Genomic DNA, 27564 nt, shown 5'->3' with positions numbered 1-27564 from the left:
TAACTCAAAAGGGAAGGAGGAGAAGAGGTGAGTAAGGTGATCGGGGACTTGTTAGTTATGGGGACAGAAAGGAAGTTTTGTAGACAAGAATGAGATTCCAGGATGGTATGTTGCCTCCTGGGTCCCAGGGTCTGTGACATCTCAGATCAAATCCTCAGCATTCTTAAGTGGGAGGGTGAGCAGCCAGAGGTCAAGATCCATGTAGGTTACAATGACACAGATAGGAAGAGTGATGAGGTTCTGCAGAGTTCAGGGAGTTAGGTGTTAAGTTAAAGGACAGTATCTGTTGTGATCTCAGGATTGCTACCTGGGCCATATGCTAGCGTGACCAGAAGTAGAAAGATCAAACAATTTAACACGTGGCTAAGGAGTTGGTGTAGGAGGGATGATGTCATATTTTTGGATCATTGGGCTCTCTTCCAAAGAAGGTGGGATCTGTACAGAAGAGCAGGTTTGCACCTGAACTGGTACAGGACTAATATCCTAGTGGGATAGTTTAGTAGTGCTGCATGGGGGTGGGGGAGTGGAGCTGGCGGTTGTGGGGAGGCATTTAAACTAGAGTTGTAAGGGTTTTGAAACAAGAGTGCCACACAGGGAAGTTATAGAGACATGTTGTTAAGACCTGAGTCAAAGTCAGGAATCTAAATGTTGAGCATGGTGCAAGTAACATCCTGAGCTGTGTATACTTCAATGTAAGATCTATTGTAGGAAAGGCAGATGAGCTCAGTACATGGATCAATGTGTAGAATTATGATATTGTAGGCATTAGTGAGACTTGGTTATAGGAGGGGCATAACTGGCAGTTCAATGTTCTGGGGTTCCATTGTTTTAGATACCTCGGTAGGAGGGCTGAAAGGGGAAGTGTGGTGTTACTAGTCAGGGAAAATGTCACGGCAGTGCTCAGTCAGGTCAGATTGGAAGACTTATCCAGTGAGGCTTTATAGGTGGAAATGAGGAATAAGGAAACCATGAACAGATTAATGGGGCTATATTATAGACCACCCAACAGTTTGCAGGGTTTAAGGGAATGCATTTTCAGAGAGATTGCAGACTATTGCAAAAAAACATAAGATTGTTATAGTATTTGATTCTAACTTTCCACATATTGACTGGGTCTCCCATACTGTAAAAGGTCTAAATGGGAAAGAGTTTGTTAAGTATATTCAGCAAAGTTTCCTTAATCAGTCTATAGAAATCCCAACGAGAAAATGTGCAAAACCTGATCTGCTATTAGTGAATGAGAGAGGGCAAGTCTGTGTAGCTGAAGACTTTGCATCTAGTGATCATAATGCCACGAATTTCAAGGTAATTATGGAAAAGGATAGGTCTGGTCATCGGGTTCTGAATTGGAGAAAGGCCAATTGTGATGCTATCAGAAAGATTCTGGTAAGCATGGATTGGGGCAGGTGGTTTTTCTGTCAAAGGTGTACTCGTTAAGTGTGAGGGCTTCAAAAGTGAAATTTTGAGAATACCAAACTTGCATGTGCCTATCAGAATTAAAGGTAAAGAGATATTGAGGCCCTGGTTAATAAAAAAGGGAGATGCGTAGCAGGTATAGGCATGTAGGGACAAATGAGGCATATATAGAGTATAAGAAATGCAAGAGAACACTTAAGAAAGAAATCAGGAGGGCTAAAATGAGGCATGAATTTGCCTGAGCAGACAAGGTGAAGGAGAATTCTAAAGGTTTCTACAGATATGTGAAGAGCAAAAGTGTTGCAAGGGACAAAATTAGTCCTCTGGAAGATCAGAATGCATGGAGCCAAAAGAGATGAGAGAGATCTTAAATGCCAACACGAGGAAATCTGCAGATGCTGGAAATCCAAGAAACACACACAAAATGCTGGTGGAACTCAGCAGGCTAGGCAGCATCTATAAGGAGAAGCACTGTCAACGTTTTGGGCCGAGACCCTTCGTCAGGACTAACTGAAAGGAAAGATAGTAAGAGATTTGAAAGTAGTGGGGGGAGGGGGAAATGCGAAATGATGGGAGAAGACTGGAGGGGGTGGGGTGAAGCTAAGAGCTGGAAAGGTGATTGGCAAAAGTGATACCGAGCTGGAGAAGGGAAAGGATCATGGGACAGGAGGCCTCGGGAGAAAGAAAGGGTGGGGGGGAAGCACCAGAGGGAGATGGAGAACAGGCAAACAACTAAATATGTCAGGGATGGGGTAAGAAGGGGAGGAGGGGCATTAATGGAAGTTAGAGAAGTCAATGTTCATGCCATCAGGTTGGAGGCTACCCAGCCGGTATATAAGGTGTTGTTCCTCCAACCTGAGTTTGGATTCATTTTGACAGTAGAGAGAGGTAGTCGGTGGTTGTCTTGCTAACTAGAGGCCTGTAACTAGTAGAGTACTACAGGGATTGGTGCTTGTTGTTTGTCACCTATATCAATGATCAGGATGATAATGTGATTTAACTGTATCAGCAAATTTGTGGGTGACAACAAGATTGGAGGTGTAGTAGACAGCAAGGAAGACTATCAGAGCTTGCAGCAGGATTGTTACAAGCTGTAAAAATGGGCTGATAAATGGCAGATGGAATTTAATGCAAACAATTGTGTGGTGTTGCACCTTGGTAAAACCAACCAGGGTAGATCTTACACAGTGAATAGCAGGACACTGAGGAGTGTGATAGAACAAGGAGATTTGGGAATACAGGTCCATAGTTCATTGAAAGTGGTGGCACAGGTAGATAGGGTCATAAAGAAAGTTTTTGGCACATTGGCCTTCATAATTCAAAATATTGAGTACAGGAGATGGGATGTTATGTTGAAGTTGTATAAGACATTGCTGAGGCTTAACTTGGAGTATTGTGTGCAGCTTTTGGTCACCCACCTCCAGGAAAGATGTACGTAAGTTTAAAAGAGTAGAGGGAAAGTTTACAAGGATGTTGCCGGGACTGAAGTACTTGAGTTAAAAGGAAAGATTGAATAAGATAGGACTTTATTCCTTGGAACATACAAGATTGAGGGGAGATTTGATAAGGTATACTAAATTATGAGGGGTACAGATAGGGTAAATGTAGGTTGTGTCAGACTGAGGTTGTGTCAGACTCCAACTAGAGGGCATGGGTTAAGGGTGAAAGATAAAAAGTTTAAGGGCAATACGAAGGAAAACTTCTTCACTCAGTCGGTTGTGAGAGTGTGGAATGAGCTGCCAGCACAAGTGGTGCATGCAGCTCGATTTCAACGCTTAAGAGAAGTTTGAATAGGTACATAGATAGTAGATGTATGGATAGCTATGGTCTAGATGCAGGTCAATGGGACAAGGAAGTTTACATGGTTCGGGACTGTTTCTGTGCTGTACTTTTCAATGACTCTAAGCTAGGGCTTTTCTCTTTGGAGCAAAGGAGGATGAGAGATGACTTAGTGGAGTGTACATGATTATAAAAGGCATTGATAGAGATTGTTAGCCAAAGACTATTTTTCCAGGGTGGGAGTGGTTAATATGAAAGGGCATAACTTTAAGGTGAGTACCAGGAAGTAGGACTAGGAAGAAAGCCAATTCATCCTCAACATAATGAGATTTTTCTGAGGTTCTGCCCACTGCATTCACAACCTGAATAAGTCTTCTGTCTAAGAGAACTGACATGGAGGGTCTCTGTTCTGTTGATATAGAGGGTTATTATCAGTATGCATTTTTTACACAGAAAGCATAGAATGCACTGCCAGGGTTGGTGGTGGAGGCAGATACATTAGATACATTTACAAGACTCTTAGATTAAATACTTGGAGAAAGAAAAATGAAGGGAATTGTTAGATTGATCTTTGAGTAGGTTGAAAGGTAGGCACAAAATTATGGGCCAAATGGCTTGTTCCATGCTGTACTGTTCTGTGTAATACACTTGGAGAAATAATTTAAAGTTCCCTTTCTCTATATGCTACTAAAGTTAGCTGCAATTTTCCGTACTTCAGAAGCAGAGGTATAACTTGCCCCATTGAAAAAATAGTCAAGGAGAAGTCCACCATATTTGTCTGTCTGGTCTGGCCTAGCATTGAACTTTTTAAAAGCATAAGAGTACCAGGAAGTAGGACTGAGAACAAATCCAATTCATCCTCAACATAATGAATCTTTTCTGAGGTTCTTCCCACTGCATTCACAATCTTCTATCCAGGAGAACTGACATAGAGGGTCTCTGTTATGATTTGTAACTCCAGAATCTAATTGAAAAGAAAATATGGGATACTCGTGAACTTACTCTAGTTTTCTTTTTAGTGAGGTGCTCTCATATGATGCGATGGCATAATAGCATATGCAATTTGCATTATTCTTTCATATAATCCATAATGAATTATGTAAACAAACAAGGATGGCTTAATCAAACAATGTATGTACAATATTACCTAAATATTACTGACACATTAAATACACAACAGTCTCCAGCACATCTTTTTCTTGCTTGAAAGGATTGGAATTTCTTTTCTAGTGTGAGAAAATATTTTGGATGTTCTTTTCAGACAGAATTATGATTTATATAAAATGGTTTTATTAGTTTTTGTGAAGAAATTAAATATAGAATATTTTACATTGTTAAAAACTGTGATTCATTTTAGAGTATCTTTTCCATGTAAAAACTAAAATAATTCTTCACAAAAATATTAGTTTATTGTTTTATTTTCCAAAGCCTATTTGTATCTAGACGTTTGAAAATGCACACTTGAGTACATGTCAGTAATAGCAACAAAGGGATGTATAGGACGAGGACGATGTTATTTGATACAGAAATGATAAAATTTTGAAGTAGATTAATTGTCGAGAACATGAGAGAAGTGGGGTAGCAGCTATAGAATCAAGAAATAGCAAAATAATAGTCAATGATATTGTTGATCCATCCTTTCTTTGGTTAATTGGAAGTTTCCAGGAATTGGCCATGGAATATTGCAGAGTCTGACAGCTTTTTATACTACTTATACCTCGTTGAATTGTGATGACCTTATCATTTTCACTATTATATAGTGAAGATTGTGGCTCGATACAGTCATCCTGCCATTACAGAAAATTGGAATTTAGGGATCCAGCTGAAAGAGAGTTGGGGACGGAAATGTTTGGTTGTAAGAAGTGTCATTCTGGAAAATGGGAACACTGAAGTTAGCTAGTATCTGAGAAAAGGTGTAGAGAAAGTGCAAATAATTTGCACTAAGATGAAGGCTGGAAAAAAAAATTCTGTATGGATATAGTCTTGTAGTTTTTGTTGTTTAAAATTTGGATAAGTGGATATAAGTACAATTCTGATTGGAAAAACGGTTGGCCAAACTGAAAACTCTACATGCTACAATGGGTGCATGTTTGAAAATTTACCATTAAATTACATAATTTGTTGTCATTACTGGCGAATTATCCTCAATCTCAAGGAACCTCCTAAGAAGAAGGAACTGATTGACCTGATACAAAAAGACTTCTATAGTAAAAAACTAAATTATTCACGATCTGAACATTATTTTACTTTTTATATGGTGAATAATTAAAAACAATGCAAGGAAATAGTCTAAACTGTTTTGGAAGTACAGTATAATTTTTCACTGCAAAAGGTAAAGAATTCCATCATTGTTAATTCACAAAGAATAATTCAAATCATTGGTTTGAAAGCTTTGTTTCTTTTCTATGAAGATGAATATCCTGCCTGAGAAGGCCATTAGGTCACAGTGTGTTGGGAGGCAAGTTATCTGGTAAACCATAACACAAATCCTTGTGATGATGAGCACAAACTACTAAAAAATCATTTACGTAAGACTGGTTAACTAATATTGAGGGGGAAATTTTGTAACTTTGTTCAGTCATTTCTTTATGTGACACTACATCCACAATAAAATGGTTCACTATAAATTAGCATGTACAACTACCTTGTACCCTTGTGATCCACTCAGCTGAAGTCAGGCTGTAAATGCTGGCTTTGGTATTGATACACACTTACTGAAAAATGAAATTTAAAAAAAATCTATGTGGATACTTTTGTTTATTAATATTAAAACTACTACAAGTGATAATTGAGATTGATGGACACTTAACATTTTCCATGATGATTGGAAAGTATTTCATTTCACATCTGGCTGGTTTACATTTTCTACTCTGTCCTTACAGTGGAATCCCATATTTTGTTTGTATTTATAAAAAGTTAGGTACTTCATTGAAATTATTGGCAGTAAAATGTATGAAGTTCATTATGAATGCCCATTTCTTAATTAGCTATCTGAGGTTGTAAAATTACTCTTTCTGTAATGTTGTCAGGAATAAACAAAACCAAAAAGGTTTCTTTTTTTGACCAAAAAATTAAATGAAGAATACTACTACCTGTTAAGTTTCCACTATTGCACATGGGTGGGCTGAATAGACTGCAGCTGTATATTCTTGTGCACCTGCAGCTTGACCCCTCATCTCAGACAGCACATAGTACAATGACAGATGTATCAGACTCATGACTATGTCTGTTGACCTGGAGCCCAGGCAAAATGAGTTAGGCCTAGCTGGATTTGAAAATTGATTCCCTAATTATTTCAATATGAAATTTAAGAAGACTTCCAGAACAATAAAGGTAAATTAACATTATAAAAGACAAATGAAAAGGCATACTCCTCTCTTAAACAAAGATTTGTTTTCTTTATGAAAAGAGAATACATTGGACCTGTATGGACAGGCCACACCACAGACTGGCATTAATCCAGTTTGTTTTTGTGACCTTAAGTTGGAATGAGTGCAAGCAAACATTATGCTTCTTTAATAAAAGGAATAATACTCCATCCTTAAAATCTAATAAACTTCAGTTTTTTTTGTGGAATTTATCCAATTAGTTGTAATTCAATTATAACTTTACCCATATCTGAAAGGATATTTTTAAGTGAAAATGTACAGTAGAGGCAACTTCAGAAGGCCTACAGAAGCCAACTTTATAGTGCTGTAATTGGAAACTCTGCCAAGTCTCCTTTTTGAATGGCTGATTAGCTTGCCAATCCTATTATTTTAAGCAAATGCAGATCTTTTGCAGGTTAATTTACTTGTTTAATTTTTCTTATGTCATCTTGGCCTGTTTTTAGGGAAAAAAGTGCTGTCAGCTGCTCGTATTTCCATTTTAATCCATGTTACCAGAAGAAGACAAAGTTAGCTTGTTTTCAGTAAAACTTGATGCTTGCTTGGATTAATCCCGAAGACCCGGGAATTTGTGCCAGTTTTAATCAGAAGGCTGAAAATCAAGCAAAATGTGCACTAATTTTTACTGCCAAAAGGAAAGCTTTAAAAAAACAAACAATAGTTGGTAACAGTGGAAGTTTTTCTGAGCATTATTTATATTTGGTTTGATTAGATCCTGGTGTGTTTTATTCTCTAAATTAAAAAAGAATTTACTGAATTGATCTTAGATTTCATTGTCCAGGGAACTGAAAGCAGTCAGAGTTAGGTGATAAATTTAGTAAATATGGATCTGGTAATATTTGCCTGAGGAAGAGAACCTTTAAAATTCACACATCCTCAGTTTTAATTTAGTGGTTGTGCTTGTAGTCCAAATGCCAGATTGACTGATGACTGATCTGGAGATAACTGTCAGTTTGATATTTTGCTTGCAGAAATTAGCAACAGGGTAATTAGATGTGCTTTCTCTCACACAAGGTGGAAGTTTAACTATGTTAAGCACACAAGCGTTGCACGGATTCACAAGTGGAGAGCCTGAGCTTTTTCAGGATTTGCTTTTAAAACTGTTTTGTGTCATGACAGCAGCTTGGTTCAGAGCCAATGTGGAAGGGAATGAAGGGGGTTGGAAATAAATACTGATGGAGTTGAAGAAAAAAATGTTCATGTTCGTATCCTAACTTGTCCCTGTAGAGGGTCAATTACAAACAGTTGGCTGGAAGGCTGATCCAAGATAAACATTGTGCTAGAGAATTGCACCAGCAGGTACCAAGGGCCTCCATGAAGTCAGGCACTTTCTGTTAATGTCAAACATGGCCACAGTGCCTCAGGGTAAGGAACTGCTAGGCCTCAAGAGTTTCTCATGATGACTCAGAATGAATCAATAAATTAGACAGGCATTTTTACATAGTTAGGTATTTTCCTGGATAGCTCTGAAAAGGTCATCAATTCTAGGAGTTGTTTATGAGAGCCCTGGGAATTGAAGTATGCCCTGTTGAGTAAGATTTGCCCCTTTCTCAACATGCTTGCACCAGCTAGCAAGCAATTGGTTTTAGATTTTTTTTCAATGTTAGCAAATAACAGTTTAAAATGAGAGGTTTAAAGCATATTTTGCATCATTGTTGTCCTGCTGAAAAAGTACACATAATGCAATAAGAATATAATTCTGATGCTGCTGATGATTATTGAACAACAGAAGGTTTTATGAAAAAGATGATAGGGATAGCATTAGTCCGGTGTAAAAGTGATTTGTAAAAGGAAGAATTTGTTACTTCAACAGAATCTGTTCACTACTGACTTGGTGACAATCATTTCACCCAGCTATTTACCCAAAGAGTTTTCATAACTTGTAAATACTAAATGCTGCTTGACCTGTTTTTATAGAAGTGTTTTACATTTTTGTTATGTTTTGACAAAAATTGTTATTTTAGTGTGTCTTTGCATTTTGGCAATTTTATTGGCCAGAGGAATGAAATGTTGATTCCCAGGGTTTGGGACCAATGTTCGTAAAGGCAGGCTACCTAGGAATCTGAGGAATTTCGGCTTATGGATGGTACTGGGCACTGACTTATTTCTACAGTGGTCAGTTTATAATAAACTTCTGCTTTGTCTGGTTCTTTTACTCATACATTGCCTACTGGTATTGCCTGGGAGCGAGACACCTCCAAAATTAAATCCACTTCACTTTTCTCTGCAAAAGTTTTGTCTGAAATCTCCAAGTCAGAAGTAGACTTGTCTCTACCTAGTTATGGAGATAAGTCTTCTGAAATTAAATCTCATTTAGAACATGACCAGTTGTGAGGCACACCTAGGTTATTGGTGCAAGAAGAATGAGAAGAATTAGAAGCAAATCAAACCTCCTTCAGCCTCACTTCTTGCACCAAGCAGTGCTGCAAAAAGAGCACCAGTACATGTTACTGTACTCTCAAGAATACGGTCAAAGGGTTGTGAGTGGAAAAGTGACAGACTGATTTTAGAATGGTCACTTAATTACATTTACTTATTCCACTCCAATTATTCCTCATTCTCCAATCAGACCAGAAATGCATTATCAGAGAATATTGGATTGTTTGTTACAACATTATTATGGAACATTAAAGTACAACAAATCATAAACACAAGAAAATCTGCTGATTCTGGAAATCCAAAGCCACACACGCAAAATGCTGGAGGAACCCACAAGTCAGGCAGCATCTATGGAAGTGAATAAACAGTCAACGTTTCAGGTCGAGACCCTTCATCAGGACTGGAAAGGAATGGGAGGACTCTGGAATAAAAAGGTGGTGGGAGGGAAAGGAGGACAGATGGAAAGTGATAGGTGAAGCCAAGTGGGTAAGAAAGATAAAAGGCTGGAAAGGAAGGAATATGATAGGAGAGGAGAGTGGACCAGAGGAGAAAAGGAAGGAGGAAGGGATCCAGGAGGAAGTGATAAGCAGGTGAGGAGGTAAGAGGCCATAGTTGGAATAAGATAAGAGGGGAAAGGGATGGATTTTTTTTTACCAGAAGGAGAAATTGATATTCATGCCATCAGGTTGGAAACTACCCAGGTGAAATAAGGTGTCACTCCTCTACCCTAGTGGTGGCCTTATCTTGGCCATGGACTAAAATGTCAGTATGGGAATGGGAACTGGAATTAAAATATTTGGCCACTGGGAAGTTCCACTTTTGGCAGATGGAGGGGAGGTGCTCAATGAAGCAGTCCCCCAGTTCACGAATGTAGGGGAGGCTGATCTGGGAGCACCAGGCACAATAGACAACCCCAGCCTCATCTGGAAGGACTGTTTGGAGTCCAGAGTGGAGGTGAGGGGAGAGGCGACTGGGCAGGTCTAGCAGATGCTTGCAGGGTTAAATGCCAGGAGTGACGAGTGGACAAGGGAATCATGGAGAGAGTAATCACGGTGGAGAGGGGGGAGTCCCTTTGGAGGTGGCGGAAGTTGTTGAGGATGATGTGTTGGATGCGGAGGCTCAGGGGAGGTAAGTAAGGGCAAGAGGACTCTATCATGGTTAAGGTGGTAGGAAGGTGGCTGAGTGCAAATGTTTGGTAAATGGAGAAGATGCAGGTGAGGACAGCATTAATGATGGAAGAAGGGAAACCCCATTCTTTGAAAAAGGAAGACATCTCTAATGTCCTGGAATGGAAAGCCACATCCTGGGAACAGATGTGGCAGAGACAAAGGAAATGAGAAAAGAAAATTGCATTTTTACAGGAGACAGAATGGGAAGAGAGCAACACGCACAACATGTTGGACAAACTCAGCAGGTCGGGCAGCATCCGTGGAAGCGAACAGTCAACATTTCGGGCCGAGATCCTTTGTCAGGACTGAAGAGGGAGGGGGCAGGGGCCCTATAAAAAAGGTGGGGGGAGGGTGGGAAGGAGAAGGCTGGTAGGTGCCAGTTAGGGAAAAGATCAAAGGGTGGGGGAGGGGATAGGCAGGAAAAGTGAAGAAGGAATGTAAGGGGAAAGCACTAGTAGAAGGAGGCGGAATCATGAGGGAGATGATAGGCAGCTGGAGGAGGAGGAGGCAAAGTGAAGCTGGGATTGGGGAAGGGAGGAGGAGGGAATTACTGGAAGTTGGAGAATTCAATGTTCATGCCAAGAGGCTGGAGACTACCCAGACGGTATATGAGGTGTTGCTCCTCCAACCTGAGTTTGGCCTCATCATGACAGTAGAGGAGGCCATGTATGGACATATCCGAATGGGAATGTGAAGCAGAGTTGGTGGGTGGCAACCAGGAGATCCTGTCTGTTGTGGCAGACGGAGCAGAGGTGCTTGACGAAGCGGTCCCTTGATCTGCATCGGGTCTCACCGATGTAGAGGAGGCCGCACCAGGAGCACCGGATGCATCTGCAGAGTATTGTGTGTTAGAGTGGGAAGAGATATAGTCAAGATGACTATGGGAGTCAGTGTATTTATAAAAGATGTTGGTTGACAGTCTGTCTCCAGAAGTGGAGAGAGGGGTGGAGAAAGGGAAGGGCAAAAATGGACCAAGTGAATTTAAGGGCAGGGTGCAAGTTGGAGACAGATGAAATTGACGAGCTGAGCACGGGTGCATGAAGCAACACCAATGCAGTCATCGCTGTTGCGGAGGAAGAGCTGGTGAGCATTACCAGGGAAGACTTGGAACTTGGACTGTTCTACAGAACCAATGAGGAGGTAGGCATTGCTGGGGCCCCTGTGGGTGCCCATGGCTACCGCCCAAGTCTGGAGAAAGTGGGTGGAGCTGAAGGAAAAAGTGGTGAGGGCAAGGACCAGTTCTACCATATGCAGGAGGGTGATGGTGAAGGGAAACTGGTTGGTACAAACTGTTCTAAATGTCTTCGGATTGTGCCTGCCACCCCTAGAGACTTTCCACTGTGTAGCAGAAGTACTTGCATGAAGAATACTGATAGCTGATTGCTAACAACTACGAAGTCTGCATATTTCCGCACATAATTTTAGAAGTATGGGAGAAGCCAGCAAAGATTTCTTCTTACATTTCGCAGTTAATTCTTAGTGAAGTAGGATATACCTTGTATGTTTTGTTGTGGTAACTAGCAATGGAGACATTAGAAATTTATCAGCAAAATGTTGTCATGGCTTTTAACATTATTGTTTAAATGTTGATTGGCTCTGCAATGCAGGCTATCTGAGATTATATTTCTGAAAAGCACTGTAGGTGTTTATGTGGTTAAATGAACCTCCGATGGAATGGTTGAGGAAGTGACTTTGGATGGTGAGTTAGAGGAAAGTGTAGGGCAACAAAGTAGATTTAATGGATTTAGCATAATCCCAAATTCAGAGAATTTAAATGTATCATAGTAGTATTATTTATACGTTAAAAATGGTGCTGTTGTTTTGTAGCTGAACAACAAGTTCAATCATTAATGCAGAAAATACCGGGTGCTAGCACCACAATTCAATATTGCTTTTGTACATTTTCTGCAGCTATGCCGACTTGTTGAATTTTAAATATCAGAATCCTCCATTCTATTCCTTTGCCAAGAGCAGAGGTTGAGGCTTCATCCTATAGCAACCCTTATCTTGTTGCCATTTTGCCCTTAGCACATACAACCACTGCTTGGATCCAGTGGTCACCTTGACATTGTATAGCTCCCTGAGAGTTCAGCATCTGCCTCTCCATCTAGGAATCCTTATGTGTTTCCCACTGTGGGTATGGTTTTAGAAAAAATGGGATTCAAATCACCAGCTGCATTTGACAGTGGATCAGAATAGATATTTTGAAAGTTGGTTGTGGCGTTCTCTAGAAATGTCTGTCCTGGGAGCTGATGGAAGCAGGATCATTACAAGTATTTAAGGTGGATCTGGATAAATATTTGATACACTGAGAAGTAGAGGAGTATGAAGCCAAAGTGCAGAGGAGTTGAGGCCAGCACAGATTTGCCATCAACTTGTTGAGTGAGAGGGAATTATATATCAAGAAATATGCAGATTAAGTGAGATCCTAGGAATACTGCCATCATTAATGGACTGCATGTAAAATTTGGCATTGCTATAGCTACACTCTGATACCAAACTGGCTGATTCTGATTCTTCAGAGTTATTTTAGATTGTCCTTTAAAAGTCAACCTTTGTGAATGTGGGTTAAAATTCATAACAAATATTTGGCTAGGGCTTGAATGGGTAAATCACCATAGACCGATTACCATTGACATTTATATCATATATTGGATCACCGATATTGATTTGCTGGTAAATAATATCCTATCCCTATTGGTGCTGCCATGTATGACACCAGTCCCTAGCATAATATTTCGCCATTGTGAAGAAAATTTGACACTCAATTAAGCCCCTCTACCAAGCTTTCCTATTTGATAAAGCTGCAAAGGACTTCTTATTGTTTCTGACATTTGGACTTATTCAATACCGATGCAAAATTAATTTAAATTTTTGGAAAATAAGGTGAAAATTTTTAGAAGAAATTTAAATTTCTTGAAAGCAATTTTAAACAATTGCAATTCAAACTAAAATCAAATTACAAAATGTGAAAGACCATGTAATTACATCTATCCCTTGGAACTGCTGTGCCTCTTGGAATCTAATTACATAGTGCAGCTGGGATACTGATCATAGAGTTCAGCCAATAAGTTCAGGGTTTACACTTCACACAGAAATCCTGAGTTTTCTGGAACCTTCATGGAAATATCATCACTTCAGCAGAGAGCCGTTGATATTCTGAGTCTCATTCAAGATCATTATCATGTTGATTGTCAGTGAGGTGGAGATGTTATTTCCAATCAGTGCGGATTGTGGTCTTCTGGTTAGGAAGTCCAGGATCCAGTTACAGAGTGAGGTACAGAGGCCCAGTTCTGGAGCTTTTCGATAAGAACTGTCGGAATGATTGTATTGAGCTGTAGTCAATAAGCAGCATCCTGACATAGGCATTTGTATTGTCCAGATGATCCAAAGGCACACGAAGAACCAATGAGTTCACATCTGCCATAGACCTATTGTGGAGATAGGCAAATTGCAGTGCGTCCAGTTCCTTCCTGAGACGGGAGTTAATTTTAGCCAAAACCAATGTCTCAAAGCATTTCATCTCTGTAAATGTGAGTGCTACTGGATGATGGTCATTAAGGCAGCTCACCATTCTCTTCTTGGACACTGGTATACTTGTTGCCCTTTGAAGCAGGTGGGAACTTTTGACTATAGCAATGAGTGGTTGAAAATATCTGAACATGCCCGCCAGTTGGTTGGCACAGGTTTTCAGAGCCCTACCAGGTACTCTGCCGGGGCTTGTCACCTTGCAAAGGTTCAACTTCTTGAAAGATAGACTGCTGTCAGCCTCTAAGACAGAGATCACAGGATCACTGGGTGCTGCAAGGATCCTCATAGCTGTAGTTTTATTCTCCCTTTCAAAGCGAGCATAAAAGGTGTTGAGCTCATCTGGGAGTGAAACGTCACTGCGATTCATGATGTTAGGTTTCGCCTCATAGGACATAATGGCCTGCTATCGCTGCCAGAGTTGGCAGATATCTGATTCCACCTCCAACCTCATTCAAGATTCTTCCTTTGCTCTTGAGATAGCCCTCCGTAAGTCGTGCCTAGTTTTCTTGTATAGTGTCAGGATTCCAAAATGCCACAGATCTAGCCCTCAGCAGACTGCAAACCTCCTGTTTCATCCATAGCTTTAGAATTGGGTGTGTACAGTTTGTTCTCGTAGGCACACACTCATCCTCACAGGTCAGCTGAGGCATATTCATTCAGACTCAAAAGTGAATCCCTGAATACAGTCCAGTCTGCCGATTCAAAGCAGTCCTGTTAAGTGTTCCTGTGCCTCCCTGGTCCATACCTTTTTAGTCCTCACTACTGGTGCTGCAGTCTTCAGTCTCTGCCTAAACTCAGGAAGTAGAAGTACAGGCTTTCCAAACTGTGGGCGTGGGATAGCACAGTAAATTCTCTTCACGGCAGTGCAACAGTGGTCCAGTGTGTTCATTCCTCTGGTATTACAAGTGATTTGTTGTTACTAATTATTAAAGACTTTATCAAGCTTTCCTAGTTAAAATCCCTCAAAATAATCGGGAAGGCATCAGGATGTGCTGTTTCATGCCAGTTTATTGCATCGCTCATTGCTCGTTGCTGTTCATTACCTTTTTCCCCCCTCGATTCTTTTGCTGATCAGTTCAAATCTGAGCCGTCTGCTTCTGAACCTTTCCAGTAATGGAAGTAGCCTTTTTTCCCCTAATTACCCTTATCTAATAAAACTGTGCTGATTTTTGTACATTTCTAGTAAATCTCTCAATTGTATCAGCTAAGAGAAGAATGACCATAAATATTTCTACTCTCTCAGATCACTGAAATCTGTCATCTCCGGAACTATTCTAATGAATCTCTTCACCTTCTGCAGAGCCTTCATATCTTACTGAAGTATATTGACCAGAATCAGATCAATATTCTAATTGTGGCTTAAACAGCATTTTATGAAGATCTAACTTAGCTTCCTTATCTTTATAATTTAGGCCTCTATAAAACTTTTGGTTCCATCTGCTTAATTAACTGTGTTCTCAATTACGCCCACAAACATTTAAGTTTCTGTGTTTTTCTATTCTTTTTAAAATTATATTATTTAATCATTGTCGTGCTTACTATGTTTTTCTGTAGTTAACTTTATTCATCTTGTGCCCATTCATTCTACTAAATTATCTATATTTTCTTCAAGTTATGTTTACTTGTCATGTTTAAGGAAGGTTCCACCATATCAAGAAAGAATATTTCTGGCATGAAGAAATAGTGAAACAAATTCTAAACAAAAAATTGATTAACATGTTAAAGTGCAAAATTAAAAAAAAACTAAAACAAACATACATGACAGCAGAAATTAAATCAACTTGATTATGCACAGCTTAAGATATAGAATACTTGGGTGGCCTTTCTGTATAACTAGGCTTTATTTCTGGTTTGGTTTAAAGGGTGGCTTAGAAATTTGATCATGTAGCTTTCTTCTCCCCAATGCTAGTCCATGAAGCTTGGCATTTTCCAAATTGGAATATGATTACAATGGTATTGCAGTTTCAGGAAATTTGACTAGGCACTTTCTGTCAAAAATCTCATTTGCTCAGGATTTTTAGTTTCTGCATTGGATATCCCATGATGATATTGTTCTGCATTCAATGTTCATTTTTTATAAATTCATTTTCACGACCTGGCTTTTGTCACCAGTAGTTGGTGATCCCTAAATGCCTTCCTTAAACCACTGCAGTCCTAGTAACAGGTCTGTCACTGTGGTGCTGGTTAGGAATTTACAGAGCAAACACGAGGAAATCTGCAGATGCTGGAAATTCAAACAACACACACAAAATACTGGTGGAACACAGCAGGCCAGGCAGCATCGATAAGGAGAAGCACTGCCGACGTTTCGGGCCGAGACCCTTCAGTTAGTCCTGACGAAGGGTCTCGGCCCGAAATGTCGGCAGTGCTTCTCCTTATCGATGCTGCCTGGCCTGCTGTGTTCCACCAGCATTTTGTGTGTGGTTGTAGGAATTTACAGTATTTTTTTCTAAGATCAGATGTTACGCAGTTTAAAGAGGACCTTGTAGACCCTGTGTTCCCATGTGTCAGCAGACCTTGTCCAACCTGATGATAGTGATTTGTAAGGTACTGTTGGAATAGCCTGGCTGAGTCATTGCAGTCCATTTTGTCGATGATCCACTCTGCAGGCAGAGGGAATGACGTGTATAGTGGTTGATGCAGTGCTAATGGAGTGAATTACATTTTACTGAATGGTGTTGGGGTTCTTGAGAGCTGTTAATGTTGTATTAACCATATAACCATTACAGCACAGAAATAGGCCATCTCGGCCCTTCTAGTCCGTGCTGAACGCTTACTCTCACCTAGTCCCACCTACCTGCACTCAGCCCATAACCCTCCATTCCTTTCCTGTCCACATACCTATCCAATTTTTTTTAAATGACAAAATCGAACCTGCCTCTACCACTTCTACTGGAAGCTGATTCCACACAGCTACCACTCTCTGAGTAAAGAAATTCCCCCTCATGTTACCCCTAAACTTTTGCCCCCAACTCTCAACTCATGTCCTCTTGCTTGAATCTCCCCTACTCTCAATGGAAAAAGCCTATCCACGTCAACTCTATTTATCCCCCTCATAATTTTAAATACCTCTATCAAATCCCCCCTCAACCTTCTACGCTCCAAAGAATAAAGACCTAACTTGTTCAACCTTTCTCTGTAACTTAGGTGCTGAGACCCAGGTAACATTCTAGTAAATCTCTTCTGTACTCTCTCTATTTTGTTGACATCTTTCCTATAATTCAGTGACCAGAACTGTACACAATACTCCAAATTTGGCCTTACCAATGCCTTGTACAATTTTAACATTACATCCCAAACTCCTATACTCAATGCTCTGATTTATAAAGGCCAGCATACCAAAAGCTTTCTTCACCACCCAATCCACATGAGATTCCACCTTCAGGGAACTATGCACCATTATTCCTAGATCACTCTGTTCCACTGCATTCCTCAATGCCCTACCATTTACCTTGTATGTCCTATTTTGATTAGTCCTACCAAAATGTAGCATCTCACACTTATAACATATTCATCCAGGCAAGTGGAGAATATTCCAGTGTTTTCCTGCAATGTGGCTCTTACATGGTGAAAGATTGCCAGATGTCAAGGGGTGACTCACAAACTGCAGGATACCCATTTTCTGACCTCCTCCTGTAACCATGGTACTCATGTGGTTGGGTCAGCTGACTTTCCAAACAGTGGTTTTTGGGATATTAACAGAGGACAATAATAATGCCATTGAATGTCAAAGGTTGTTGGTTGGACTCTCTTTCATTGGAAATAGATATTGCCTGACACTTCTTTGGGTAATGTTACTTGTCACTCATCAATCTGAATATTGTTGAGTTATTGCTGAATGCAGGCACTGGTTACTTTATTTTGTAAGGAGTTCTCGCATAAGCCAGGCCAGCCCTTACCTTTTAATACCGCTAGCATACTCTTCAGTAGTCTGATTTACTTACCAGCTCTTTTTTCCAGCCTCCAAACCTTTCTCCTACAGCCATATTATTGATATCTTTATTCCCTCTGTTGCTGCCCAATGGACTCAGAATCACTGCACAATCCCCCGAGCTGGACCAAAATGATACCTTCCCAAATTCACAGAGCCCCCCCAACAAATCACTATTTGCATATTTACAACTCTGTCATTCCTTACCCCATCCACCAATCCTTGCAGGCTTCCACCTCATTACTCATGTCCCTCCTCCACAAACTACTGATTGAATGTCCTATCATCGGTGCCATCCCATTCCTACTTCTGACCTCCAGCCCCTACAACTGACCTTTCACATGCCCTGTGTTGGTACATCCTGTGTGGGAAAGTCTTACTCTGGTGGCAGCTCATTTCAGGAATGTCTGACACCTTAATTCTTGGGTGTTGTTGAATTTGTTAGTAACAGGTCCATGTCTGCACCATCCATTGACACACTATGCAACCACTGAATAAGCTACCTCTGTGGAAGCTAAGGAACGTCTAAGTAGGTAAATTTAATTGGCTGTGATGGGAAATATGAATTCTGAGCACATGATAGGAATTATTTTTGTTGTACCAAACTATTTAGTAAGGAATTGTGTTGAAATATCCAATTTCTCAAGGTTCAACCAGCCTTATACCTTATAGAGTTACCACTAAAGTTTATGAAGGTAAGGCAGTGAATGCTATTTACATGGACTTTAGTAAGGCCTTTGACAAGGTCCCACATAGGTGTTTGCTCAAGAATATTCAGTTGCATGGCATTCAAAATGAAGTAGTTAATTGGATTAGACATTAGCTTTGTGGGAGAAGCCAGAGAGTGGGAGTAGATGGTTGCCTCTCTGGCTGGAGACTAATGGTGTGCTGCCAGGATTGGTGCTGAGTCCGTTGTTGTTTATCATCTATATCAAAGATCTGGATGATAATGTGGTAAACTAGATCAGAAAATTTGCAGATGACCGAGATTGGGGGAGTAGTGGACAGCAAGGAAGACTATCTAAGCTTTCAGTGGGACCTGGGCCCGCTGGAAAAATGGGCTTAAAATGGCAGCTGGAGTTTAATACAGAGAAATGTGAGATGTTGCGTTTAGATGGACAAGCTAGGGTAGGACATACATGGTGAGTGGTAGGGCACCAAGGAGTATGGTAGAACAGAAGGATCTGGGAATGCATATCCATAATTCCTTGAAAGTGGTCTCACAAGTAGATAGGGTCATAAGTAAAGCTTCTGGAACATTGGCCTTCAGAAATCAAAGTATTGAGTACAGGAGTTGTGATGTTATGTTGAAGTTACATGAGACTTTGATGACTAATGTAGTATATTGGGTGCAGCTCTCATCGCCTACCTCCAGGAAAGGTGTCAACAAGATTGAAAGTGTGCAGAGAAAATTTACAAGTATGTTGCCAGGATAGGGAAAGTTTGAATAGGTTAACTCTTTAATCCCAAGAGTGTAGGAGCATAAGGGGAGATTTGATAGAGGTATTAAAAATTATGAGGGGTGTAGATAGGATAAAGGCAAACAGGCTTTTTTTTCTGCTGAGGTTGGGAGAGGCAAGAACTAGAAGTTATGGGTTGAGGGTGAAAGGTGAAATGTTTAAGGGAAACATGAGGGGGATCTTCATTCTGAGGGTGGTGAAAGTGTGGAACGAGCTGCCAGCAGAAGTGGTGGATGCAGGTTCAATTTCAAAATTTAAGTGAAATTTGAACAGGTGCATGAATGGGAATGCTATGGAGGGCAGTGCAGGTCAATGAAACTAGACAAATTAATAGTTTGGCATGGACTAGATGGGCTGAGGGGCCTGTTTCTGTATTGTAGTGTTCTATGACTCTAATTGAAAGCAATGGCAATACAAAAAATTGGATGCTGTCTCAAAATATTTTAAGAAGTTACTGATGTTTTTATACAGTATTTGTCTTTTTGTTTTCCCATACTGATGCATTGTCTGGTCATCAAAGAACCATTGCAATGCAAAAGAAGAGCAAGTGGCTCATTGAGTTTATGTTAGTTTTCCACGGAACATCCTATTATTCTATTTCTCAGGCTGAATCACAGTCACTTTGTAAGTTGTAGCTGCTTGCATAGTTTAAGAGTTAACACACATGGGAACAAAGGTGTCAGATGCACACTGGAGATGATACAATTTGTAAGGAACCTTGGAATAGATTATAGTAATCAGTTGGATTCTGCTTGGGGTCCTTTGTTTGCTTATTCACTTTGTAAACCATGTTACTGTTTATGGATTATAGAAAATAAGCAAATCCATGATTTGCCATCCATTATTCTGCTGCACAAAATTCTGAACATCAAATCTGAGAGTTAAAATAAATCACCTGATTATAATATCTGCTATTAAGAACATTCCATATTGGCACCTCAATATGCTGTCACTGTTTCATGGAAAATCCATGTTATTTGTGGAAAATTAATTGATAACTACATATAAAATGGAGTCACAAACAAGAGATAATCTGCAGATGTTGAAAATCTGAGCAACACCTACAAGATGTTGAAGGAATTCAGCAGGCTGAGCAGCATCTATGACGTTTTGGCCCGAAACATCAACTGTATTCTTTTCCATAGATGCTGCCTGGCCTGCTGAGTTCCTCCAGCATTTGTGTGTGTTGTTTAAAAGGGAGATATTTTTAAAGCACACCTTACATTCATGGACTTACTAAGTCACAATACTAAATAAATTAGTATTTAGTAAAGTACTTTTGTCTTAATTTTAAAAAATGAAATACCCACGATATCAGATATTCCAAAGTAACTCGATATAATTTAACCACCTTAATCTCTATAAAATGCCTTAATTTTTAAGTATTTTCATTCAAGCAGTTGGACAGAACTTTTATTCCCATCAATGCTGTCGACACATTTAAAAAATTTATTTCGAAATATGGCATAGAATAGGCTTTTTTGGCCCTTTGAGCTGAGCCACCAGCAGCCCACTGATTTAACCTTAACCTAATCATGGGACAACTTGCAAAGACCAATTAACCTACTAACCGGTATAGTTTAGACTATGGGAAGAAACTAGAGCACTTGGAGGAAGCCCACATATTCCACAGGGAGGATGTACAAACTCCTTACAGAGGATGCCAGGATTGAACTCTGAACTCCAAAGCCCCAAGCTGTGATAGAGTTGCACTAACCACTGTGCTACCTCCATGCCCATATGAAAATTCCAATTATTTTGGCATCAAATTTGTGCATCTGTGAAACAGCATGAGTTCAACTACCGGTACATACAGTATAGGTGAGTCTGCTCCACCCCTAGTCAAATCCTCTGTGTGATTGAAAACTTCATCCTAATGTTAGGAGTGGGTCAGTTCTCTGATGATTTTGCAATGTCACTGAAATAATACTCAGGAGACTTGACACTGTGCAACAAATCAGATCAGCCTTGATGTTGCATTTTACCTTTTGGACGAAATTCTTACCACAGTTCCCATCATTGCCAATTTGCACGTCTATCATTCTGGCTAACTCTGTATCTCCTTTGGATTCAAATATTCGACAGTCATTCAGATAAATGTAAGTTTATTCAAAACTTCAAAGGTTCAAAACTTTGCTGCCATATTTTAAATCAAACCAAATTTTGTTGAAACATCTGCACTATTGTTTGTAATGTAGTGTAGGCTCTCAATTTGGCGAAGTGTCTTAATTGTTTTCAAATTCCTTCATGTCCACATCCCTTTCTGCTTCTGTAATCTCAATTAAGATTGATGTTGTCTTGTAGTTCTCTTCTGGCACAAGGATAGAACTGCTTTAAGCAGAGCTTCCTCTTCAATGTCCTCTCTCGCCATTATATTTTTTTCAGGAGATTCTCAAATTCAAAACAGTGTGCTGCTGAGGATTTTTTTTTTGCAGTTTAATGGAATAAGTAAGAGTAGGTATCGATCATCTTGTTCGAGGTGCCCTTTATACTTAACAACTTTCATAAATAGCTGGATGTATTCATGCAATGGTCGCATTTGATGCCCCATGCTGATGTCAATGCCCTTTCCATGGATGGAACTATCGTTGCAAAAGTCTGCAATATCATGGCACTCACATTGAGACAGATTGCTTTAATTCCTTTCCAAGTGTTCACAGTGCAAGTAGGATCATTGCCAGGAACAGATGTGCATATTTTTGGAGCACTGGATGTATCCTGGTCTTAGGCATCTCTCTTGGTATGTTGTTTGCTTCCCATCAGGCAGAGTCATGAATCCTCTTACAGATTTCCCACCACTGTTCCTGTCATTGGCTGTGGCCATTTTATGATGCTTAACTCCCCATGGGAAAATCCATTAACTCTGTTAATACACCCAATCAAGCTTTTGAAGACTTTGATCTAGTGGAGGTTGAATGCAAAACCTATCTCCCATTTGCAGTGGCTTGGAAATAGGTTTTTGAGCTTGCATAAGCACAACCTGTATTTGCATACTGTATCTTGACTACTGAAGCTGGGTGATATGGATTCTGGCGTATGGTCATCATTAATAGAACAGATTAATTTTAAGTTAAGTTGACTTTATTGCTGTGTACAAGTATGGTGAGGTACAAGTACAATGAAATTGTAATGATCTCAGCGCATACAGCAGTATCATTAGCATGTAGCTACAGACAGCACACAGAATATAGAGCAATGCACAATGCTGGAGGAACTCAGCAGGTCAGACAGCATCTTATGGAGGGAAATGGACAGTCGATATTTCAGGTTGAGAATCTTCATCAAGACACAGAATATAAATTATATAAGACATTGAAAAGAGAAATTTGACTGCAAAAACAAGATATTAGTGCAAAAAATGACAAAATCAGAGAATTCCATGGTAATGCAAGAGATGATAATGTTCCATTGCTTAGGACTTGATGAAACATAGAAAACCTACATCACAATACAGGCCCTTTGGCCCACAATGCTGTGCTGAACATGTACTTACTTTAGAAATTACCTAGGGTTACCCATAGCCCTCTATTTTTCTAAGCTCCATGTACCTATTCAGGAGTCTCTTAAAAGACCCTATCGTATCTGCCCCTACCATCGTTGCCAGCAGCCCATTCCGCACACTCACCACTCTCTGCATAAAAAAACTTATCTCTAACATCTCCTCTGTACTTACTTCCAAGCACCTTAAAACTGTGCCCTCTCATGTTAGCCATCTCAGCCCTGAGATAAAGCCTCTGACTATCCACACAATCAATGCCTCTCATCATCTTATAACCTCTATCAGGTCACCTCTGTTGCTCCAAGGAGAAAGGCCAAGTGGAGTAGTGATGGGCTGGCCGGTGGTGTAGTGGCGTCAGCACTGGACTTCGAGGCAAATGGCCCTGTTTGAATCTGGCTGGGTCAAAAGCAGAGCAGCAGCAGTATCTGCGTGGAAGAAAGACCTGGCAATTTATTTCTGTATCTTGCCATGAAAACCCTATGGACAATGACACTGTCCGTAGCATCGCCCTGAGTTGACAACGACTCAACAGCAGTAAACAACAACAACAACAGGAGCGGTGATGTAGTTTTGTAAATGCTGTAGATAGAACCACATAGACATTGACTTCATTTTTAACCTTAATAAATTCACATCTCCTTTCTTGGCTGTCAGTGGAGTGGGAACTTTTATGCTTAGACCTTGATAGTATATGTAGGAGTGAGATACTAAGATTCCTACTCTCTTTCTGCCACCGTTTGTTCATTTGGTCACTGGTTAACTACTAAACCTCTGCTTTTATGTACTTACAGAATTTTTTTTTCCTTTGAGGAAAAGTGAAGCTTCAGATCCTGGAATACCTTTGATTTGCTGCTCATTCTCCTGATCTACAAGTATCTGGGAGTACAGTTAGACGAGAAGCTAGACTGGACTGCCAACACAGATGCCTTGTGCAGGAAGGCACAGAGTCGACTGTACTTCCTTAGAAGGTTGGCGTCATTCAATGTCTGTAGTGAGATGCTGAAGATGTTCTATAGGTCAGTTGTGGAGAGCGCCCTCTTCTTCGTGGTGGCGTGTTGGGGAGGAAGCATTAAGAAGAGGGACGCCTCACGTCTTAATAAGCTGGTAAGGAAGGCGGGCTCTGTCGTGGGCAAAGTACTGGAGAGTTTAACATCGGTAGCTGAGTGAAGGGTGCTGAGTAGGCAACGGTCAATTATGGAAAACTCTGAACATCCTCTACATAGCACCATCCAGAGACAGAGAAGCAGTTTCAGCGACAGGTTACTATCGATGCAATGCTCCTCAGACAGGATGAAGAGGTCAATACTCCCCAATGCCATTAGGCTTTACAATTCAACCGCCAGGACTTAAGAACTTTTTAAAAGCTATTATTAATGCTTTTTGAGATAGTGATTTAGATGCATATCATATTTTTTACTGAGTTAAGTATTGTATGTAATTAGTTTTGCTACAACAAGTGTATGGGACATTGGAAAAAAGTTGAATTTCCCCATGGGGATGAATAAAGTATCTATCTATCTATCTATCATTCTTGTCAAATGAATTCTAGTTCTTCTTGGTTGAGGATCAGAGATTAACTTAATTTAGAAACATAGAAAACCTACAGCACAATACAGGCCCTTTGGCCCACAAAGTTGTGCCGAACATGTCGCTACCTTAGAAATCACTGGGCTTACCCATAGCCCTCTATTTTTCTAAGCTCCATGTACCTATCCAAAAGTCTCTTAAAAGACCCTGTCGTATCTGCCTCCACTACTGCTGCCGGCAGCCCATTCCATGCACTCACCAGTCTCTGAATAAAAGACTTACCCCTGACATTTCCTCTGTACCTACTCCCCAGCACCTTAAACATGTGTTCCCTTGTGGCAACCATTTCAGCCCTGGGAAAAAGCCTCTGACTATCCACATGATCAATGCCTCTCATCATCTTATATACCTCTATCAGGTCACCTCCCATCCTCCGTCACTCCAAGGAGAAAAGGCAGAGTTCACTCAACCTGTTTTCATAAGGCATGCTCCCCAATCCAGGCAACATCCTTGTAAATGTCCTCTGCACCCTTTCAATGGCTTCCATATTCTTCCTGTAGTGAGGCAACCAGAACTGAGCACAGTACTCCAAGTGGGGTCTGACATGTATTTGTCATATATATTTATGCTTACTAGGAATTTGCTGTGATATGTTGGTCAGGGCTCAACATGCAACAAAAAAACCAACAATATTTAATAATTATAAAGAAGTAATCCAATAATATAAAGAACCCAAGCATCTTTCACAGATGTTAATTATAGTGGACTTCAGGACAGCCTATATGTTATGGATTCTCTGTGGCTCCTAGTCTCAGAGTTTGACAGGGTGCTGGTGAGGCATTCTTTGTGAAGTGACAACCTTGGAGAGCTTTGACATTGATGTATTTGTGGCAGTGTTTCTGTTGTTATGTTTTTGAGATCACATTAGAGCAGTTTAGGAAGTAATCGGTCCTGAAGTCATAGAGAAAACCAACTTCATTAGAGAACCTCAAGCTTATTTCTTCCGAAAGCTTTAGTCAGTCAATTCAAGTGAACTAGTAGTAAGGCACAGAGAACTGCAATTTCTAGTTCTATCTCTGGTAAGTTGACTAATCTCAGTCAGTGAAATATTCATCATGATGCAATGGACATCTTGTGTCATCAGCTTCTAGATGGAAAATGTAATACTAATGCATTACTTAGATAACTTTTTAGGTGGCAGGTGGATGATCACAATTATCATGATGATGATTAGCAATGTTGTCCTCTTCCCATCTGCCCTTCTACACCCCTGGTAGATTATCAGTTTGTTCCTCAGGCATAAAGCTACATTGCAGATTGTCCACACAGTATGGAAGCATTCTGGGGTTATTTTTCATTGATAGGGAAGAGAAATTAAAAATAACAATAATTGAAATTTAGATTTTTGTTAAGATTTGTAATTATAGAGGGCTAAGTCTTGTTATGCTAACTCATGCGAATATACCTGGATCATTGCTGATGGGGTCTGCTCATATTCTCAGTGAAGAGTACATTGTCAAAGGACCGAAGGCTGGGTCCAGTTGAAAATGCCTTGGCCTATTTGTTTATCTTCTGATCAGAAAAGTCTATTAATGCTGGCAGTTGCAGAAATAACTGCCAGCTGGCCACCACCAGTTAATGCAATGCCCCATTAACTTGATGGTCAGACCTTTTACAGATGCACCACCAACTGAATGGCCACACAACTGGTGTTACACACTACATGTTTAAATGCTCTTTTCTTCGTCTTCTCATAAAATGGAACACTGAAGTATAAAAAGTGTCATTTAAGATGGAAATTTAATGCGGTTCAAAAGCACAATGGGGATTTGTCGCCTTTGAAAAAATTTGTTTTAATAAATATTTGGTCTTTCTAAAATCGGTTTCCTGGGGTTTGGAGTCAGAATTACAACTGTAGACATATACTTTCAACTTAATTATTTTATATGGATGCTGTGCTTATCTGGCTCTAATTGATAAGTTCAGAGAAAGGCAGGTTTAAGAGTTTATATATACAAAAATGCAACATTTATGTATTTTAAGCTGTACATATCAGTGTTTTGCTTTTTTGCCCACTATTATTGGCAGACTATTTTCAGTGATGGGCTTATACTGAAATAATGTCTGATGAAACATTGAGTTGCAATCATTGGTTGCGAATAATAGACGATGTAAAAACTGCAGTTATTTTCTTTAATAAATCACAATTGCCTTTTGGTTATTTTAACTTGGGGCAATTCATTTACAAGTGATACATGGTTAATGTTTAACCTTTGGAAAAAGATAAAAATCAAATAATTGAATATTTGGGTATGCATCTTTATTCAGCTTGGACAGTTGTGAACTTAATCTACAAATGCTGTCTCTTTTTAAGATTCCACCATGATTTAGATCTTTTTACAGCTTCTTTACTCCTTTGTTGTGTGACTTCATGCCTTTCTGCTTGTCCAGTAGGAAAATAATAACAACAATGAGGCCTTTAAATTCTCACATTGTAGGACTGCTTAGTTTTGTCAGGTGCTGTGACTTGGATGTAATGCTGAGCTGAAGCTCCACAGAGAAAACAGTTGGCAAGCACAGTGAATGTCTGTGAGGGTCAGTGAAATTTATGGTGGGCAGCTGCTGCTTCAAAGCCAGTCTCTGTGCATTATGATGAAGTGGATAAAGTTTTCACTTTTGCAGCTTCCCCTCCTTGATGGAAGATGTTTCAAAAGTGAGAGGATTTCCTGTCTTGGGGAGGTTTCATTTTGATGTTTTCATCAGTACTACTTCAACTGATTCTCTTTCAGAACTTTTTGTGGATTTTGCCTCCTGATCATTACAGCATTGGCAAAGATCTCTCCTTGACAGGCCAAGAGCAATGATCTTAAGACTGTGTTCAGGATGAAATTGGCATTTCACATTTTTGTTTAAGTATGCGTGCATGAGATCATGTGTTGTGTATTCTGATGGTATTCCATGCTTGTGCTTCGTTTTCTGCCAGTTTGTCGGGTGAGGTCATTTATTGCTCCAAACGGATGTCTCCCTCATGAAATCATTTATTTTTTTATGTTTGCAATTCAAGGAAAATTTATTTTGCTATTTGGCTAACCCTTATAACTTTAACTATATATTGTATATATTCACATGAAATCTCTATAATTGTTGAGAACGATTAATTATTCTTTGACCATTGCTGTCATATAGTGGCAAAAGAGTTTTCAAAACATTCACTTTATTATGTATTGAGATTAGGTCCAGAGCTTGTAATTCCACATAAATATTGTTGTATTTATGCTTCAGAGTAATATTCATATATCTGAGGCAATACTCAGCAACTTTCTATGCTTATATTTCATAACTATGTCATCAAAAATGTTTAATATTGTTTGTTATAGAAACTTTTGCTTTCTTTTCTCCTTAAGTTCATTGATTGCTTGAATAAACACCACATTTTGATGTATTTAGTGTTTGATCTGCACACATGCATTGCATTGTTGCCAAAGGA

At 39.8% G+C, this 27564-nt stretch overlaps 1 protein-coding gene across 3 annotated transcripts in view; it reads left to right on the top strand.

Moving 5' to 3' along the window:
- The window catches only part of slc25a21 (solute carrier family 25 member 21), a 395200-nt gene that overhangs the window by 163103 nt on the left and 204533 nt on the right, over positions 1–27564 (top strand). The gene's annotated exons all lie outside the window — the stretch shown is intronic.

The sequence above is a fragment of the Hemitrygon akajei genome, chromosome 3, assembly GCF_048418815.1.
Source record: "Hemitrygon akajei chromosome 3, sHemAka1.3, whole genome shotgun sequence".
Lineage (NCBI taxonomy): Eukaryota > Metazoa > Chordata > Chondrichthyes > Myliobatiformes > Dasyatidae > Hemitrygon > Hemitrygon akajei.
Note: the sequence above shows the minus strand (reverse complement) of the source record. Positions and strands in the feature narration are given on the sequence as shown.